We start from the raw sequence: 17,595 nt of genomic DNA, 5'->3' as shown, positions 1-17,595 counted from the left end.
CCAAGCGTCCCCAAGTCAGCTGCTGCTGAAACTGATCAGCAGCTGATTCCAGGAAGCCTGGGGCAGAGCAACTCTGCCTCGGGCTTCCTGTAGTCAGCGCTGGTCAGTTTCAGCAGCAGCTGACTTGGGGATGCCTGGGGCAGAGCAGCTGGGGTGCTGCTGGGTTGCTCCAGTAGCACCGCTCCTCGCTCCTCGGCGCTACTGGACCAACCCAGCAGCACCCCAGCTGCTCTGCCCCAGGCGTCCTGATTCAGCCACTGCTGAAACTGACCAACAGCAGCTGAATCAGGACCTGGGGCAGAGCAGCTGGGGTGCTGCCGGGTTGGTCCAGTAGTGCCCAGAGTGGCGCTGCAGGACCAATCGGCAGCGCCCCAGCTGCTCTGCCCCAGGGTCCAAAACAAAAGCCTGGTCTGCTGGGGTGGGGGGGCGCACACTAGCTGCGCCCCCCCCCCCCAGCAGACCAGGGACACGGGGAGCAGAGCCGCAGCGGCAGCGGGGTGCCGCGCCTCTGAGGCTTTGCTCTGGCAAAGTCTCAGAGGCGGGACTCCGCCGCAGCTGCGGCTTCGGTCCCGGTGCCTGTGGTCTGCTGGGGACGGTCCCTAGCAGACCACAGGCACCGGGACTGAAGCCGCAGCAGCGGCAGTTCCTGCGCTTCTGAGGCTTTGATCTGGCAAAGGGCCAAGGGCACCGGAGCAGCTTACGAACGGGGCTCTCTCGCCCCGGAGCTCGCAGGTAGCAATCCGCCACCTCGACCTCCGGGGCGAGAAAGCCCCGTTCGTAAGTGCGGATCCGACATAAGTCGGATCCGCGTAAGTCGGGGACTGCCTGTAGTTCAATGAATTAAGCTAAACCAAGCTAAGGTAACTCCATAACAGTGTCAAAATATGGAATGAATGTGCGTCTTACTCAATCCACTTTAGCTATATGCAGGGCTTGACAAACAATGTAATCTAGTCACCCATGGCGAGCAGATTCCATCCCGGAAGAGCCGGCGCAGAGTGATCTGCGCATGCGCAGAACCACGCGGCTGGCAAGCAGGGCTTGCCGCTGCTTGGCAAGCCCTGGCTATATGGATAAATCTCTAACATTTCCATGTAACCACATATTGCTCTCATATAACTTTGTATTAAGAGAAATTTTGTAAGTCCTATATATATATATATATATATAGGTCTTTTATTAATATATCTTTGTGTTAAGCCTTCTTAGAGAATCCCTTGTATTAAGAGAAACTTTGTATCCAGTCTTTTCCATAGAAACTTTGTATCAACCCTTTATGTTGTAGGCCTTCGGAATAGTTAAGGTAAAGAAAAATATTTTTCTAGGAGTATAATAGATCTCTCCCTTTTCATGGATTGCCCTGTTGAAATTAATGAGGTGTGAATGGAGAGGGTGTGAAAGGTGAGTACCTCTAGCAGCAGTTGAAAGGCTGGAGAGGGGTTGGGAGCCAGATCCAAGGACAGTAAGACTTGTGAAGTGAGCTCATTGAAAAGAAAATTGGACATATAGATGGCCTTGGGAGTCGAGCATTAAGTACATGCCCTTGGAAGGACCCTCTGAAGCAGCATTAAAAAAGGTCCCACAAATATCTCACCGCATATGTAGGTGATGACTAACTGGCTGCATTAGAGGGACAAATATGAGGCATCTTGCAGGGGGACCCTGGGTTTTTGTCTTGTCAAGATCCGAGCATCGATTTGGTTCAGCAGAAGCCCGGCTCCACTCCCTCCCCATCTAACTCACTTGGCCAGTGCAGTTAGGGGAAGCAACTATTAGTAACAAGATGGAGTATGCATGTACTGTATCATATGCATATGATAAAGCATTTATTGATCTATCTATGCTCAGTTAATACGGTATGTTGCCTTATCGCCCTGAAAAAGATCCCATGTGCTTCTTTTAAGCATAACAGCTAACTGGAATTAATTCTCCTGTGTAGATAAGATTAAGTGCCACTGCATTGTGAAGGATCACCCCCACGTCATCTAACAACTTGTATAGGTAAAACTAATTAAATTAAGCTCTCAATATCTGTTTTCATCCATATACTTTTTTATGGCAAGACAAATACCTACAATATTATTGCACATAAAAGCAATGCAAGACACTGATCAAGCAAAGCAGATGAACCTGCAGTATAGATTTTGTATCCTAAACCTAAAATTTCAGTGCTCTTCAAATACTTCACTTTTTTAAAATGTGAACTCATATTACACAGTTGACAAAACATAATGGATGAAAGTTGAACACTCTAATGCTTTATTTATACATTTACCTAGGCTACAGACATTTATCTGACACTTGGCTCCTATACTAGGGGTGAGTTCCAAGAGAGGAGAAGCTGCTTTTGTAGTTAGCTAGCCTTAGTCTTTGATTAAACAAAGACTGTGAATGGCTAGCTAACTACAGAAGCAGCTTCTCCTCTCTTGGAATTCACACCTCCAGATCAGCTAGCTACTAGAAGTGGGCCTCATCTTCCCTGATTGGATCCACCTCTTCATCTCTAGCCTGATTCTGCCCTGCATATTAATACCTGCCTCTGGAAATTTCCACTACACACATCTGACGAAGTGGGTCTTTGCCGACGAAAGCTTATGCTCCAACACTTCAGTTAGTCTATAAGGTGCCACAGGACACCTCACGGCTTTTGTATGGTATTTTAAGTAGGTCACCATATTGCCATCCTTTACTTCCATGCTGCCTTCAGAGCTGGGCAGCTGGAGAGCAGCAACTATTAGCCAGGCACCCAGCTCTAAAGGCAGTGCCCTGCCAGAAGCAACACAGAAGTGTAGCAGTACTGCAACCTTCCTAAAATAACCCTGCTACTTCTCCCTGCCAAAACACCTTTATTGGGGTCAAACCTCTTTTAACTCTGAAATTTCACAATGTTGTAATTGTAAACAACTGAAATCAAATTTACAATTCTTAAAATCTTACAACCTCAAAATGGAGCAAAACGGACCATGAATTTGGTAAGACTCTACATGTTGAACTCTATGGGCCAGACGTCAGTACATATTATAATTTAAGATACACACAGGAATGTATAAATTAAACCTGAACACAAACCAAAGTATATTAATCCAAGATGACATGAATACAATCTCTAGAGGGTTTATCAGTATGCTGCAGAAAGAGAGTTCTGACTGAATGTCAACTCTTCTCTACAAACAATGTCCATGAAAACTAAACAAATCTCACCCAATATTTCACAACTTACAGAATACTGTAGAACAGTGGTCTCCAAACTTTTTACACTGACGATCACTTTTTAAATCTCAGAACAGGCGAAGATCTACCGCCCTGCCTCTTCCTTGAAGACCCGCCCTCTCTATTCTCCTCCTGTCCATCACTTGCTATCCCCAGCCCTTACTTACACACTCTGATAAACAGTTTATTTTTAAATTATGCAATATAGAAAATTAAAATAACGTGTTTATAGTTATGAAATAAATGGTCTGTTTTTTATTCATGCTATTTAAATCTAAAATGAAGCATTTATAGTTATGCATTTTGTGGGGTCAGAGTTCTGCAGCTGGGAGCAGGGGAGAGGGAACAGGGTGCTGGGAGGGCAGAGGACAGGGTTCTGCAGCAGGGGACAGGATGCCAGTGGGACAGAGTTTGGGGAGTGGGGACGGGAATGGGGACAGAGTTCTGTAGCTGGGCACAGGGGAGTAGGGTCTGGGGAGTGGGGACAGGGTGCCAGTGGTAGCAGAGAGTCCCCTGCATCTGCCTCCTCCGAGGATTCCCCCCCCCCCCCCCCCCGAAAGGGAAGCCAGCACATGCCTCCTCCGGGCCAGGCCCAACTCCCTCTCCCTCCCCCCCCCCCCCCCGCGGGGCAGGGAAACCCCCTCGCGTGCCTACCCCGGGGACAACCCCCCCCTCCCATGGCGGGGCCAAACCCCCATGGGCGCCTGCCCTAGAGCCAAACCCCCCTTCCACAGCGTGGCCTGGCCCATCCCCTCTCCTCCCGCAGCGCGGCCAACCTCTGCGGGCACCTGCCCTGGGGCCAAAACCCCCCTCCCGCAGCGCAGGCGGCCAACCCCCTCCTGCTGCATGGCCAACCCCCGCGGGCCAAACCCCCTTCCCGCAGCACGGCACGGCCCAGCCCAGCCAAACCCCGGGGCCGACCCCCACTCCCATGGCACAAGGAAACCCCTGCGCTCAACTCACCCCTCCAGCGCTGGTGGCACAGGGAAGCCTCCGCACTCCTCCTCCGGGGCCAATGCCTCCTCCCCCAGCATGCAACAGAGCTGTGGGAGGGGAGCAGCCCGTGCACTTCTGGAACTAGAGGTAGGTAGTGGGGCTTCTCGGGGGTAGGGGAAAAATGGGAGGTAGGGTTGCCCGAACGCTTCGCAATCGACCAGTCGATCATGATTGACAGGTTGGTGACCACAGCTGTAGAAGCTTGAGACAACTAATCTCAATGATGAAAAGCCTAACTTTGTGTGTATCTGTAGGTCAGTTCTGAAAAAACTAAACCCATTTCTGAGATACAAAGTGGGTGAGGTAATATATTCTGTTGGTGAGAGAAGCAATCTTTTACCGGACAATATAAACTGGTCTAATAAAAGATATTACCTAACCCACCTTGTCTGTCAAATATCCTGGAACAAACATGGCACCAACAAACCCTTTGTCTTTTTAGTCCAGGAACTTTAAAAGAAATTTTTACCAATTAAAATATGGACAGTAACCCTTCACTTTCTATATATTAATGGTGTATCAAAACTAAATCCAGTATTTCTCTCAAACATCCAACTACTTTTTGAAATACTGTTGTACTTTCATATTTTTCAGGAACTTGCAGGATCCTGATATGATCTGCTTATGTCCCACTAATATCCCTATGGGTTGGAGACCAAGAGGGAAATTGTCCAAGGCACAGAAGGTAGTTGAGGCAAGCCAATAGGAGTTGAATGCCTAGACTTCCAGCTGCACCTTTATGAAGGCAACCAGGGGAAAGGGTAGTAAAGTTGTGTACATGGGGAGTCGGTGCAGCTGGAGTAGGCAGGCCTCCAGCCCCACTTACAGCCTTGCCCGCTCCACTGAGGCACTGCCCCTACCACAGGGAGGGGAGGAGGAGCAGTGTGCACCCCAAACCACGGGGAGGGGAAGAGCACACACATGCCCCAGCATCCCCAGAGCATCAGAGGGAAGAGGCCATACAGCCTGAGCGCCCCCAACCCCAGAATCAGCAGGAAAGGAGGCAGCCATGGCTTCAGCTCGTCCAAGCCTTCGTAGCAGCAGTAAGAGGCTGCCACATGGCTACAGCCTCCCCGTGTCCCAGAGTAGTCAGAAGAGAGGCAGCTGCATGGCCTGAGCCGGCACATGTCTCCACATCCCCAGGAGCAGAAGGAAGGGAGGCAGCTGTGCAGCCCGAGCTGAGCCAACCCAAACCTCCCCATCCCTGGAAGCAGTAGGAAGGTAGGAGGCCACATGGATCCAGATTCCCAGGCCCAATGGGCACTGGGAAGCAACACAGCAGCGTGGCCTGAGCCACCCTCGAGTACTGAGGGCAGGCGCTGGGGGCAACACCACCCCACCCTCAGAACGCCTACAGGAGACATTCTGGGGGTGGTGTGTGGGCAGGGCCAGGTACCCCAATCCCTGAGGAAAGTGGCTGTAAATGAGTCAGTGGTTTGTTCTAAACCTTAGAAGATCACATGCCTCTATCATAACTAGAATCCTTTTTAGTCACTTTGGCAGATGTCAGAGACAAAGTGAGCACATAGGCTTTAGATTTGATAGAGCTTCATCATAAAAGAAGAATCTTAGATGGACATATGGTCAATGTTGTTATAAGCAGTTTGTTACACTGAGGATGTTTGAAAATTAAGTTTGCTCCCAATATGCTTCTGTTGCCAGTCTGAAGCCATTTTTAAGACTATGACACAGAAATGATGTTTTTATGGTATCCTCGTCCACTGAGAAAAATAGCAACTGTATTGTCCCCAATGCAGAGGCTATGCAAAGCTTTCACATTTAATGCCAGAATTAGTTTCTGGAATCTAGAATGATGAAACTAAAGATCTGGCTGTAGTAATCCATGTTCTGAGATGAAATGACAGTTTTCAAGAAAATTGAAAGATGACACTTTCCACTACTAATGCGACCTGATTTTGCAGGGCTTAGTAAGGAATTGAACGAGACTGTAGGTTTACATCACTTGGAAGAACAGGAAATAAATATGTTCAATGCAGAGAAATGCCAGCGGAGAAGACATCTATTCATAGAACTAGTTAGAACGCTAGCTCACTATGATCCGCATCCCTGTTGTCTATTTTGTAGATAGATGACTTTATTCACCAGAGAAATTATTCCAGCAATAAATCCACTTTAAAGACTATGGTGAAGTATGATCATATTTACAAACAACAAAAAACGAAGAACACAAGTCAATTCACAGAAGGTTATGAAGCTCCTAAGACACTGCATATGATTATTTCAGAAGTATTTTCCCCACATACACGCCTCGAAAGGTAATCAGGTCCAAGAATAGGAAAAAAGTAGTATGAAAATCTATTGTTTCACTACCTAGACTACCGTAACTGAGACACAAAAATATTCTGCTCTTTATCTAGTCAATTTTGCTGTACTTGAGTTTTGTTGTGTAATCTTCACACAGAAATAGGGAGAGGAAAACCACATTAAAAAGAAATGGTGATTAAACCATAATACATTAGAAGATAACTGAAGTTTTGTCTTTAACTGATTAAACTGTACTGTATTTTCCGGCGTATAGGGCGACTGGGTGTTTAAGACGACCCCCTAATTTTTTAATTAAAAGATAGGGTTTCATCTTATACCCCAGCGCCCCTCCGCCTCCTTTGCTCCCCGTGTCCCTGGTCTGCTGGAGACGGTCCCCAGCAGACCAGAGGCACCGGGAGCAAAGCCGCAGCAGCTTTGCAAAGCCTCAGGGGAAGTCGGCGGGGGGGCATCCCAGGCGCGCCTGGGATGCCCTCCCGCTGGCTTCCCCCGAGGCTTTGCAAAGCCGCAGAGGGGCTCGGGTGGGGGGGCATCCCAGGCGCGCCTGGGATGTATACCCGGCGTACAAGACGACCCCCGATTTTTGGGGGATGTTTTTTAACATAAAAAGTCGTCTTGTACGCCGGAATATACGGTAAATTATTCTGTTCAAACAGACAAGTTTCAAAACTAAATCAAGAATTTGATGTTTACTAATTTAAAAAATATAAGAGCAGCATATTAGCTCATGTTAATATACCCTTAGGCTACGTCTAAGACTGGCATGATTTTCCGCAAATGCTTTTAACAGAAAAGTTTTCCATTAAAAGCACTTGCAGAAAAGAGCATCTAGATTGACACAGACGCTTTTCCACAAAAGCACTTTTTGCGGAAAGGCGTCTGTGCCAATCTAGACGCGCTTTTCCGCAAAAAAGCCCCGATCGCCATTTTCACAATTGGGGCTTTTTTGCACAAAACAAATCTGATCTGCTCCTGTTCGAGCAAAAGTCCTTTTGCGTAAAAGCTTTTGCGCAAAAGGGCCAGTGTAGACAGCATAGTATTTCCGCAAGAAGCACTGATTTCTTACATGAGATCGTCAGTGTTCTTGCAGATATTCAAGCGGCCTGTGTAGACAGCTAGCAAGTTTTTCCACAAAAGCAGGTGCTTTTGTGGAAAAAACTTGCCAGTCTAGACACAGCCTTAATGTGTTGCTTCATTATTCAGTTTTTGACAAAAGGGTCTGACCAATTTACCTGTTAAAATATTTACTAAATGGCTCTGCAATTTGATAGCTTCCCATTATAAAACTCTGTTTTTGGTTCTTTGTAACTATGCAAACTTTAAACTTCCTGGGATTAATTTTTCCAGGCCACATGTCTTCCTCTGGCTGAATTTTTTTTTTTTTAAACAAAAATGCAGTCACCCGAAATAGCTCAGCTATTCTAACAATAAGGAATAGAGTACATGCTTTCCCATGTTACTTCTGGCATCTTCTTTGATAAGCAACTAAAACCCTTCACATGAAGGATTTTCATTTGGAAGGGAGTCAAAGGTACACCTTGATATTTCTATGAAAATCTGTCCAAATTAGGCCAAGTTCGACCTTTGACAAACTGCAGTATACATATGGTTCAGACTTATTAGCACTTCACAGCTAAGTTTTCCAAAGATTTTGATCACACACCCCAACCAGGAGCTGAGCAGGACTTTGCCTGAAATTGTAGCACATAGATGCTGCATGCCAGTCTGGAAACCAGACCTGAGTGTTGGTCTCAATCTCAACTACATAACTGCTAGGCTCAGGTAAGATGGAGGAGATCTCAATTTAAATACAGATGGAAAACAGCAAAATTAGGTGGAATAGATTATGACTAGATGAGCACCAATGTGAGGAAGAACAAAATCTGAGAAAGTGTTGGAGAAACTAGCTGGACAAGTAGCCTGGAAAAGAGAGCCATGACATACTAGATGTGGAGCCTGAGGAAAGAAACCACAGGGATAGGAAACACAGGCGGTAAATGATTAACAGATACTGGAAGCCCAGACAAAGAAACTAGGAAAGGAAGTCTCAGAAGTGGAAACTGGCGTTTGCTAGGTAAGGAAAATAGGACTAGGAATCATGGGTGGGGAAGAGACAGGGCAAAAGAGGTCATAATTGAAAGAAAATGGGAACAAGTCTGTGCAAGAGACTCCCCTCTGGAGTCTCAAATACTCTGTCATAAGAATGTGTGGAAAAAATGTTGCGCATATCCATTACAATGGTCATATAAGGGCAGGGGGTGTATGTGTATGAATTAAGGTTACATTTGGTAACCTTAATTCTAGCTTTTCCAAATATTGCTTCCCTTTGCAATATTTTTAGTGAATCTTTATAAATGCTATTTATTATTCACTTCAAAATTTCACAACTATTAAACACTGCTAAAATTTTAAATCTGTACATCATCTAAATGATACAACTATGAAACCTGTGCATGCACTCTCTAAATATAAAGGGTCATTTGCTCAGAAATGGACATCTGGTACCCAGCACAGATAAGGAGGTAGCATACAGAGGCTTGTCTAACCTGTGGGTGCTGCCATTGGTCTCCAAGGACGGTCTTGGCAACTGAGAATCATGAGAACGCAATGACTGTGACCACACCTCAAATGCTAGGGAGGGGCCAAAATACGGAGTAAGTACCTTGTAAATGCTTACACATGCTACATAAAATGCAGACTGCAAAACGAACAAAATATGGGTAAACAATCAGTTGTTTTGAGTCTGATATAGTTTTGGCATTTGATATATTTCTGCAATATTTTAAAACTCTTGCAAAGTTGCACCACACTGTTACGTGATACCAAATGCAGAACCACAAACTGAAAAAAAGTTGACTATATAACATGTACAGTTTCCAGATAAATAGATCTCTAATTTTTTTTCTTTTATAAATATTCACAGAACCTTCTGTTCTATTCTGGTATTAATTAAAATAGTTGTATTTGTGACACTATATTGTAAACTATTATTTAAAAATAGGATGTGACTACTACTGAAGTTAACTACAGTCTAATTTCCAAGTGATATAATCAAGGCAGCCTTCAATCAGAGGTGCACATGCACACATACCTCCAAAGAATGTGGAAGTTCCTGTCTAACATCAGCACCTTTCAGGTATTTGAACATCCATACCATTGCTGAGCCATCCTGTGTGTGTGAAAGGATTCCTTAACCAGAAGGCAGGGAGGAGTCCCAGAAGATGAATTGACCTGTAAAGTCATTGACCAAAGACAAACTGACCTGCAAAGTCTGAGAAGTCCATGAGGGACTTTATTAGAATTCTTAAAGAATTCTTAAAGTATTTTAATTAAACCAAGAGCACTACTGAAAGACTAGTCTCAACATGTTCATCCAGCAGTTTTGCAAAAGAACAGGGAACTCCAAGGAGCATGGCTCTCAACTGGTGCCAAATTATTCTTTCAGAAGGGACCTGTTAGCAGCAGCTATACTATTACAAGCATTTTAAATGCCATATCAAACCACCACAAAAATACAACATTCCCCTTGACCAAGCAACTCTCTAAAGGGGTACGTACTTCCATGCATTGGCAGGGGGAACAAAATGTTGCTCAGCTCAAACAAGAAAGAATATCAGAGTTGGGGAGCTGTACTTGTCTGATTTTAAGAAGCCAAAACACAAGACAGAATCTGTGTGGATAGCATTCCGAATTTTTTTTTTTTTTTAACTTTGATGTCTCGGTTACAGTAATCTTGTGTTACCCGTGCACATCCTACCATTACATGATATTCCTAACAGAAGATTTTTTGAAGTTGACTGTACCCTTTTGATAGTTCTGCACATGCATTAACATTCTTGCAGAAAGGTATCAGCTGTTACAGTATACAAGAAAGCTCTGACAGTAAATACTTTAATTAGTAATTACACAAATAAAACAAAGCAACTATGACATAAAATATCTGAGCATATTGTATAACTATAAAGCTATAGAACCAATATAATTAGATCTAAAAGCCCAATTGTGTAAGTTGTACAGGACATTCAATTTTCTTACCTAAAGAAAGCTTCCAAGTTACGGTGGGTAGTGGGTGAATGAACTGTGATAGCCGCGGCCATGGGGCATTCACCAGCATCTGTCCGCTTTTACTTCCTGTCTAGATAAAAATGCCACAAAAAGATTTTAAGTTCAAAAATTAATGCTGAGTCTCCATCTTGTATAAGAATGAGTGTGGTAGTAAGGAACTAGTCACCTCATTAGCCTTTTTCTTTCCTATTGACGTTTATACAGAGAAATATAGCAGCCCCCAGCACAGCAAAAACAAATTTTGTTGTGTCAGCCCAACTTCATGGATATATCCACATATCTGCATGTGCAAAAACGATCTAGGAATTTTGTATCCATGCAGGGCTTTAGTCATTTAGTTTTAATTAGTCATATTTGTTACATTTCTTTAACAAAAGGTATAAGGAATTGAAGTAGTAAACCACTTATGCAGAGAAGTCAATGTGAAGTGAAAGTCTAAAGTAAATCCAACCAAATGTTGTAAGAGCTAAAGAGCTACAAGATCTGACTATAACTGACAACTGCACACAAATCTTAACATAAAAATTGATACTACCAACCTCATCACTAAACTGAAGGGAATAATTAAGTATTTGTACGGGGTACAGATAGCTGTTTTGCCTTATTGTTTAGCTTAACATCCTATTGGTGTTAGAGCACACAAATAACTTTCTATTGCTACACAAACTACTGAACAAGTACAGGAAACAAGGATTGTGAAAAAACTACATAAAGATACTCATTCTTTAAAACAGACATTCTTTAGGCAACTTGGAGTGGTGTCGGAAGCCACAAATTGGGAAAGAATATAGAGCCATGCAAGGTTGGCCAAGGGGTACACCACAAAAGAGGCCTGAGGGAAGTGGTCTAGAGAAGTATGTTGCTGACGGGAACAAACCTAAGGGGCAGGTGTTCAATGATTGCTTTGATAAAATGTCTCTTGCAATCCACAATGTCCCAATAGGTTTTGCACAAACTGATAAAGTCTTACACATCTTACATAAACTTGCTGGCATAAGATAACTATGCCAGAAGATCCATACACTTCCCCTTGAAGTTTTTGATCCTGGTACTGAATGGTAACATTTGAGAAATTCAAGTGCAGACAAAATACATGTTGTGAGAATGTTTGTATTCTGAAGGAAAGAATTGCAGAACAAAACAATGCTGGTTTTATACAGTTTCTGATGTGTTGTAGCCTGGTTCCTCCTCTTGGTGATGTGGGCAAGTAAAAAAGTGACCTAGGCTAGTGAGAAAGATTTGAAATATCCAACCAGAATAAGAGTTGAAAGCAAGACAAAAGAACGCATTTTGTGCAACTCAACTGGCTTATTAAGCTAAATGCATCTCAAAGTACATATTTGAATTAAAATAGCTGTAAATAGCTAAAATGTATGATGTATGCTTGGGTTTCATCAACAAGTCTGATTTAGCATGCTTTCAAGACAACTAAGATTAACAAGCTAGTTAGTTTTCAAGGTGCAAAAGTTACAATAATGTGGCCTATCCTTTATAACAAAACATTGCTCATCACCACAAAAAGATAATAGATCTATTTGAAATATTCTGGGGTTCTAAATAGAAATCAGAAGATAGCACAGGTTTTACTGTACATATCTGGAACTTAAGCATCCAGAAAACTGTAGAAACCAGCACATTTCTGACACGGGAAAAAGCAAACACAAAGGAAACTGGCCCTTTAAGTGCACTGTATGGATGGTACAGGAGTGTTGTGGCAGAAGACTGGGGATGAGAGAGGCTCAGGACAGGGGGTTCCAGTGTATGATAGGTTCAGGTTTGGGTCCGGGGGAGGAGGGTGGTGCAAGAGTGTTATGATGCTGCAGCCAGTTAGGGGCTCCGTCCCAATTTGGGGCTTGATGGCCAGGATTCATTTTTAAATAAAATATTATGTCAAACACAAAATGTTTCAGCATTGTCTTTATTTATGGGGGAGGGGGCGGGGAAACTGTTTTGAGTCAGGGGTCACTGATCCACAGAAAAGTCAGTCGGGGCCACACAAGTGAGATGCTTAAAAAAATAACTGCTCCAAATCCCCTCCAAGCCTCACTAATGTGGACCCAACTGTGCTGGTGGGGACAGGGTGCTAGAACAGGGTGCTCATGGGGGGGGGGTCTGGCCACGAGGAGGGGACAGAGACAGCTGGGGCCAGTACCTGGGGATCCCGGATCTCAGGAAGCGCACTGAATGCTCTTCCCCTCCCCATTTCTCCTCCTCCCCCCCCCCCCAACCTAGTCCCCTTCCCCAGAGCCAAGGACGCACACCCCTAACCCAATCCCCACAGAGCCAGGCACTGGCCCCCCTCTACACCAATCCCCCCTCCAGTCTAACCTAATTCTCAGGTGCTGGAGCCACCACCGCTGCGAGAGCCATGCATCTCCCTCCAGGTGCTGGGGCACATGCGCTGAGCAGCTGGCATGCTGAGTGGCCGGTGAGCTGTGCGCACACCCTCTACCAACCCTGTTCCCCTCTCCTTCCCCAGAGCCAGGCACCTCCCCTCCCCACTCTAACCCAATCCCCCTCCCCCACTAACTTTATGCCCAGGTCCCAGAGCCACCGCCAGCCCTCAGCAGGCAGCTGCTAGCACGTGCAGGCTGGGACGCTGTGTGCAACCTGGCCCACACGTGCAGGATATGACGTAGTGCACTGGGCGCTGTGAGTGGAATGGCGTGGGCCATGAGCGCACATGCGGCTCACAGTAGCCTGGCCGTGAGAGTGGCTGACCTGAGCGGTTCCGGGTTCCATCCCGGCTCCATCAGGAGCTGCAATTTTTCCCCACTAGGTCCTAAATCCTAAATTAAGGGAAAGTCAAAGCTTAAAGAAATAAGAATCAAGGCAGTAACAGGAAACCGATTATAATCACCAGCTAAGATGGGACTACAGGCAGTCCCCGAGTTACGTGGATCAGACTTATGTCGGATCCGTAGTTACAAACCGGGCCCTCCCTCTCCCTGGTCTCCAGCAGACCAGGGAGAGGAAGCAAAGCAGCGGAACACACGGGCAGCGGACAGCCCAGACGCGTCTGGGCTGCCCGCATGCTCCACGGCTTTGCTCTGCTTTGCTCCCCGTCCCCCTGGTCTGCAGACCAGGGGGACGGGGAGCAAAGCAGAGCAAAGCCACGGAGCCCGAGGGCAGCAGGACAGCCACGGCGCGTCTGGGCTGTCCCGCTGCCCCCGTGCTCCGCGGCTTTGCTCCGGACGCCTGTGGTACAGCAGCTGAGGCGCTGCCGGTTGGTCCCGTAGCGCCGCTCTGGGCGCTACTGGACCAACCCGGCAGCACCCCAGCTGCTCTGCACCAGGCATCCTGATTCAGCCACTGCTGGTCAGTTTCAGCAGCGGCTGAATCAGGACGCCTGGGGCAGAGCAGCTTGGGAGCTGATGGGTTGGTCCAGTAACGCCAAGGAGCGTCCCCAAGTCAGCCGCTGCTGAAACTGACCAGTGGCTGACTACAGGAAGCCCCTATCCCGGGCTTCCTGGAATCAGCCGCTGATCAGTTTCAGCAGCAGCTGACATTGGGATGCCTGGGGTTCTTAAGTTGAATCTGTATGTAAGTCAGAACAGGCGTCCAGATTTAGCCGCTGTTGAAACTGATCAGTTTCAGCAGTGGCTGAATCTGGACGCCAGTTCCGACTTACATACAGATTCAACTTAAGAACAAACCTACAGTCCCTATCTTGTACGTAACCCGGGGACTGCCTGTACTATTATTCTAAAGGAAAGACAGAGGTAGACATTTTTTAAGACAAACATAATCCAGGCCAGGATGTTAATGGTTAACCACTGCGGGCTGAAGCAGCCTCCTGCCCACACAGATGGGAGGCTGCTTCAGCCCCACATGGCCTGCAACAGGCAGGGGACAGCCCCCTTCTGCAGTGGTCCCAGTAGCACTCCAGCTGGGCCAAAGTATCCCCCTGCATTTAAAAATTTAAACTTAACATTAAACCGGTTAACTAATTAAATGGGATTTTACATCCCTACTGACAACTGGAATACACTTGCTTCAGGACAGTATTTAAATGTAAAAAAACTCATAAAAATGGTTTGTCATTCCTCCTGCCTTTGATGTATGATATCAGAGTATAGGTGATGACTAGGGATGTTAGCTATTGGATAACAGAACAGTCGACTAACCATCTGAATTCGTAGCAGTTAGTCAACTATTCTATAGCCCCTGGGAAGCGGGACTGGCAGCAAGTGCAGTCCAGCCCCATCCCCAGAGAGTTTCCTGACACCACCGCCTGCCACTGCCTCACTAACAAAATGAGCAGCGCGGGGTGCCAGGCAGTAGCTGGTCTGCAAGGGAAGCCAATTAAAAAAACAGCTCCCTGCTGTCTCTGATAAAGGGATGGCAGCAGTCCTTGAAGACTGCTGGGGGGTGGAGTGGAGTGGGGGTGGGGGGTGTGTGAGTGTGAGAAGAATGGGGGAGGCTGCTGCAGCATTTAAGCCAGCTCCCCCCCCCAGCACTGGCTCCTGCTCCCATCTTGCTGCTTCATACAGATGGAGCAAGGGAGGGGGGGGGGGGGAAGAGGAGGAAATGCAAGTAGTCAACTAGATTAACCTAGGCTTAGCGGTTAGTGGACTACTTGCTTACATCTCTAGGGATGACACAGTTACTTTAAATATGAAGATGGGCTCCAGACTTACAAAAATTGTTCTCACCCATTAGCCCACATAATTGAAAAAAAAAATGAAGCTAGTGATTGAGTTCTGTATTTTTACCCATGACTATGAATTGTTTTTCCAAATACTAAAACAGCTGTTACTCAGAAATCTTGTTAAACTCCTGTTTGAAAAGAAGTCCCCTTTTAATTTTTGTTAAAGCTGCTTTTTAATCCCCTTATTCTGTAATTATTCAATGTTCCAATGAAACACTTTTAAAAAGTCCCCCTTTCAATATTTTAACTTATAAAGTATAAACGTATTCTTTATGGAATAACAGAAATCAAGATGCTCTCTACAGTTTTTCCTGCAGCATTTCACCCTAATTAAGTAGCATATTGTATCAAACTTAAAACATTCTACCCTTTTAACTTGACACTCTCCTTTGGTTACAGTTTGTACAGACCAACAATTATAAGAAGTCTTTGGTGACACTGCCCCAGTTCAGCTCCATCTACACACTGAAAGGTGACATCAACTCAGTCATGCCTAACAAAGTACCACTGAAACATTTGCTCCTTTCAGCTGTATTTCAGTATTACCTCTCTTCTACAATATACCTGACCCTGCCAAGTCTCTCACTTGAGAAGAGATATCCAGTATTAGACACTGAACTTGATGTCTGATGGAAGATAGGCCATGGGATATTTCATTTTCATCTCTCTCACTCCCAAACACCAGCATGTAGAATAGTGATAGAAATGTAGCCGTGTTAGTCTGGGGTAGTTGAAGCAAAATGCAGGACAATGTAGCACTTTAAAGACTAACAAGATGGTTTATTAGATGATGAGCTTTCATGGGCCAGACCCACTTCCTCAGATCAAATAGTGGAAGAAAGTAGTCCCAACCATATATACCAAAGGATACAATTAAAAAAAATGAACAAATATGAAAAGGACAAATCACATTGCAGAACAGAAGGGGGATGCAGGGGGAGGGGGGGAGGGGGGGGAGGAAGGAAGGTAAGTGTCTGTGAATTGCTGATATTAAAGGTAGGGAGAGTGGGATGTTTGTGAGTTAATGGTATTACAGGTGATAATTGGGGAAACTGTCTTGGTAATGGGTGAGAAAGTTCAAAGTCTTGTTAAGTCCTTGTTGGCAAGTGTCAAATTTTAACATGAATGACAGTTCAGAGGATTCCCTTTCAAGTGCAGATGTAAAAAGGTCTTTGTAGCAGAATGCAGGTGGCTAAGTCATTTAGAGAGTGTCCTTTCTCACCCATTACCAAGACAGTTTCCCCAATTATCACCTGTAATACCATTAACTCACAAACATCCCACTCTCCCTACCTTTAATATCAGCAATTCACAGACACTTACCTTCCTTCCTCCCCCTTCCCCCCCCCCCTCCCGCATCCCCCTTCTGTTCTGCAATGTGATTTGTCCTTTTCATATTTGTTCATTTTTTTAAATTGTATCCTTTGGTATATATGGTTGTGACTACTTTCTTCCACTATTTGATCTGAGGAAGTGGGTCTGGCCCACGAAAGCTCATCATCTAATAAACCATCTTGTTAGTCTTTAAAGTGCTACATTGTCCTGCATTTTGTCCCAAACACCAGTCTGAAAGAGCCCATCCGGCACAGGGGAGGTGACTAGAATAACCCCAGCAGCTGGGCCGCTGTTTATAAACAACCCCGGCAGACACCACGCGAACCGGACAGACGTCAGGAACAGAAGCAGCTTTGGAGCTCAGAGTGAATTAAGGGCTAAAGGCCAATTACCCCGCATCGCGGCAGTTCCTGACTTTACAGGTTAGGGCTCTAGCGCCCCGCCCCCCTCTCCCCAGTGCGCCCCTCCTTGGGCCGCGCCCCGCCCCCTTCACCTCTCCTTCGGCCGCGCCCCGCCCCCTTCTCCCCAGTGCGCCCCTCCTTCGGCCGCGCCGCGCCCTGCCCCCATCTTCCCAGTACGTCCCTCCTTGGGCCCGACCCCGCCTCCTTCGCCCGGGCCCCGCCTCCCGTCCGTCCAGTGCGCCCCTCCTTGGGCCGCCCCGCCCCCATCTCCATAGTGCGCCCCAAGCCCCGTTCGCTGCCCCCAGCACCCCTGACCCCAACGCAGCCCGAAACACGGCAACAGCGTCCGCCGCCCCCTCCCCCCCCAGCGGCCCGCTCTCCCAGGTCCCGGCAGGGCCCTATTGCGCAGCAGCTAATCCCCCTCGGCCGCCGCGCCGACCAGCAGCGCGCTCCCCCGTCTCGTCCCCTCTCACTCACCGCTGCGGCCGTGATGCCCCCGCCGGCTGACTGGGCCAAAAAGCTCAGCACCTGAATCTAGGCCAACCGGGAGCCAGCAGAGCCACGGTTCGCTGCCGCGCCTGAGGGGGGGAGGAGCTCTTTCACCAACTCCCCCGCCGAGCACGTTCCGCGCGGCGCATGCGCAGACCGTGACCG

General features: G+C 46.5%; 1 protein-coding gene across 7 annotated transcripts in view; it reads right to left on the bottom strand.

The window, feature by feature from the left end:
- Positions 1 to 17,584, bottom strand: part of LOC102459928 (F-box/LRR-repeat protein 21) — a 29,026-nt gene extending 11,442 nt beyond the window's left edge. Inside the window, exons 1-4 of one of the 7 annotated variants that reach the window (XM_006116028.4) lie at positions 17,419 to 17,584; positions 10,525 to 10,624; positions 9,581 to 9,720; positions 9,036 to 9,120 (exon numbers count right to left, since the gene is read on the bottom strand). The gene's annotated coding sequence lies outside the window, so the exon portion shown is untranslated. The remainder of the gene's footprint in view (positions 1 to 9,035; positions 9,121 to 9,580; positions 9,721 to 10,524; positions 10,625 to 17,418) is intronic. The other 6 variants (XM_075900433.1, XM_006116027.4, XM_075900432.1 and 3 more) reach the window with 6 other exon arrangements.
- Between the last annotated feature and the right edge of the window lie 11 nt (positions 17,585 to 17,595).

Source organism: Pelodiscus sinensis, chromosome 17, assembly GCF_049634645.1.
Source record: "Pelodiscus sinensis isolate JC-2024 chromosome 17, ASM4963464v1, whole genome shotgun sequence".
Taxonomy (NCBI): Eukaryota; Metazoa; Chordata; order Testudines; family Trionychidae; genus Pelodiscus; species Pelodiscus sinensis.
The sequence above is the reverse complement of the archived record's forward strand: the minus strand, read 5'-3'. Positions and strand labels throughout refer to the sequence as shown.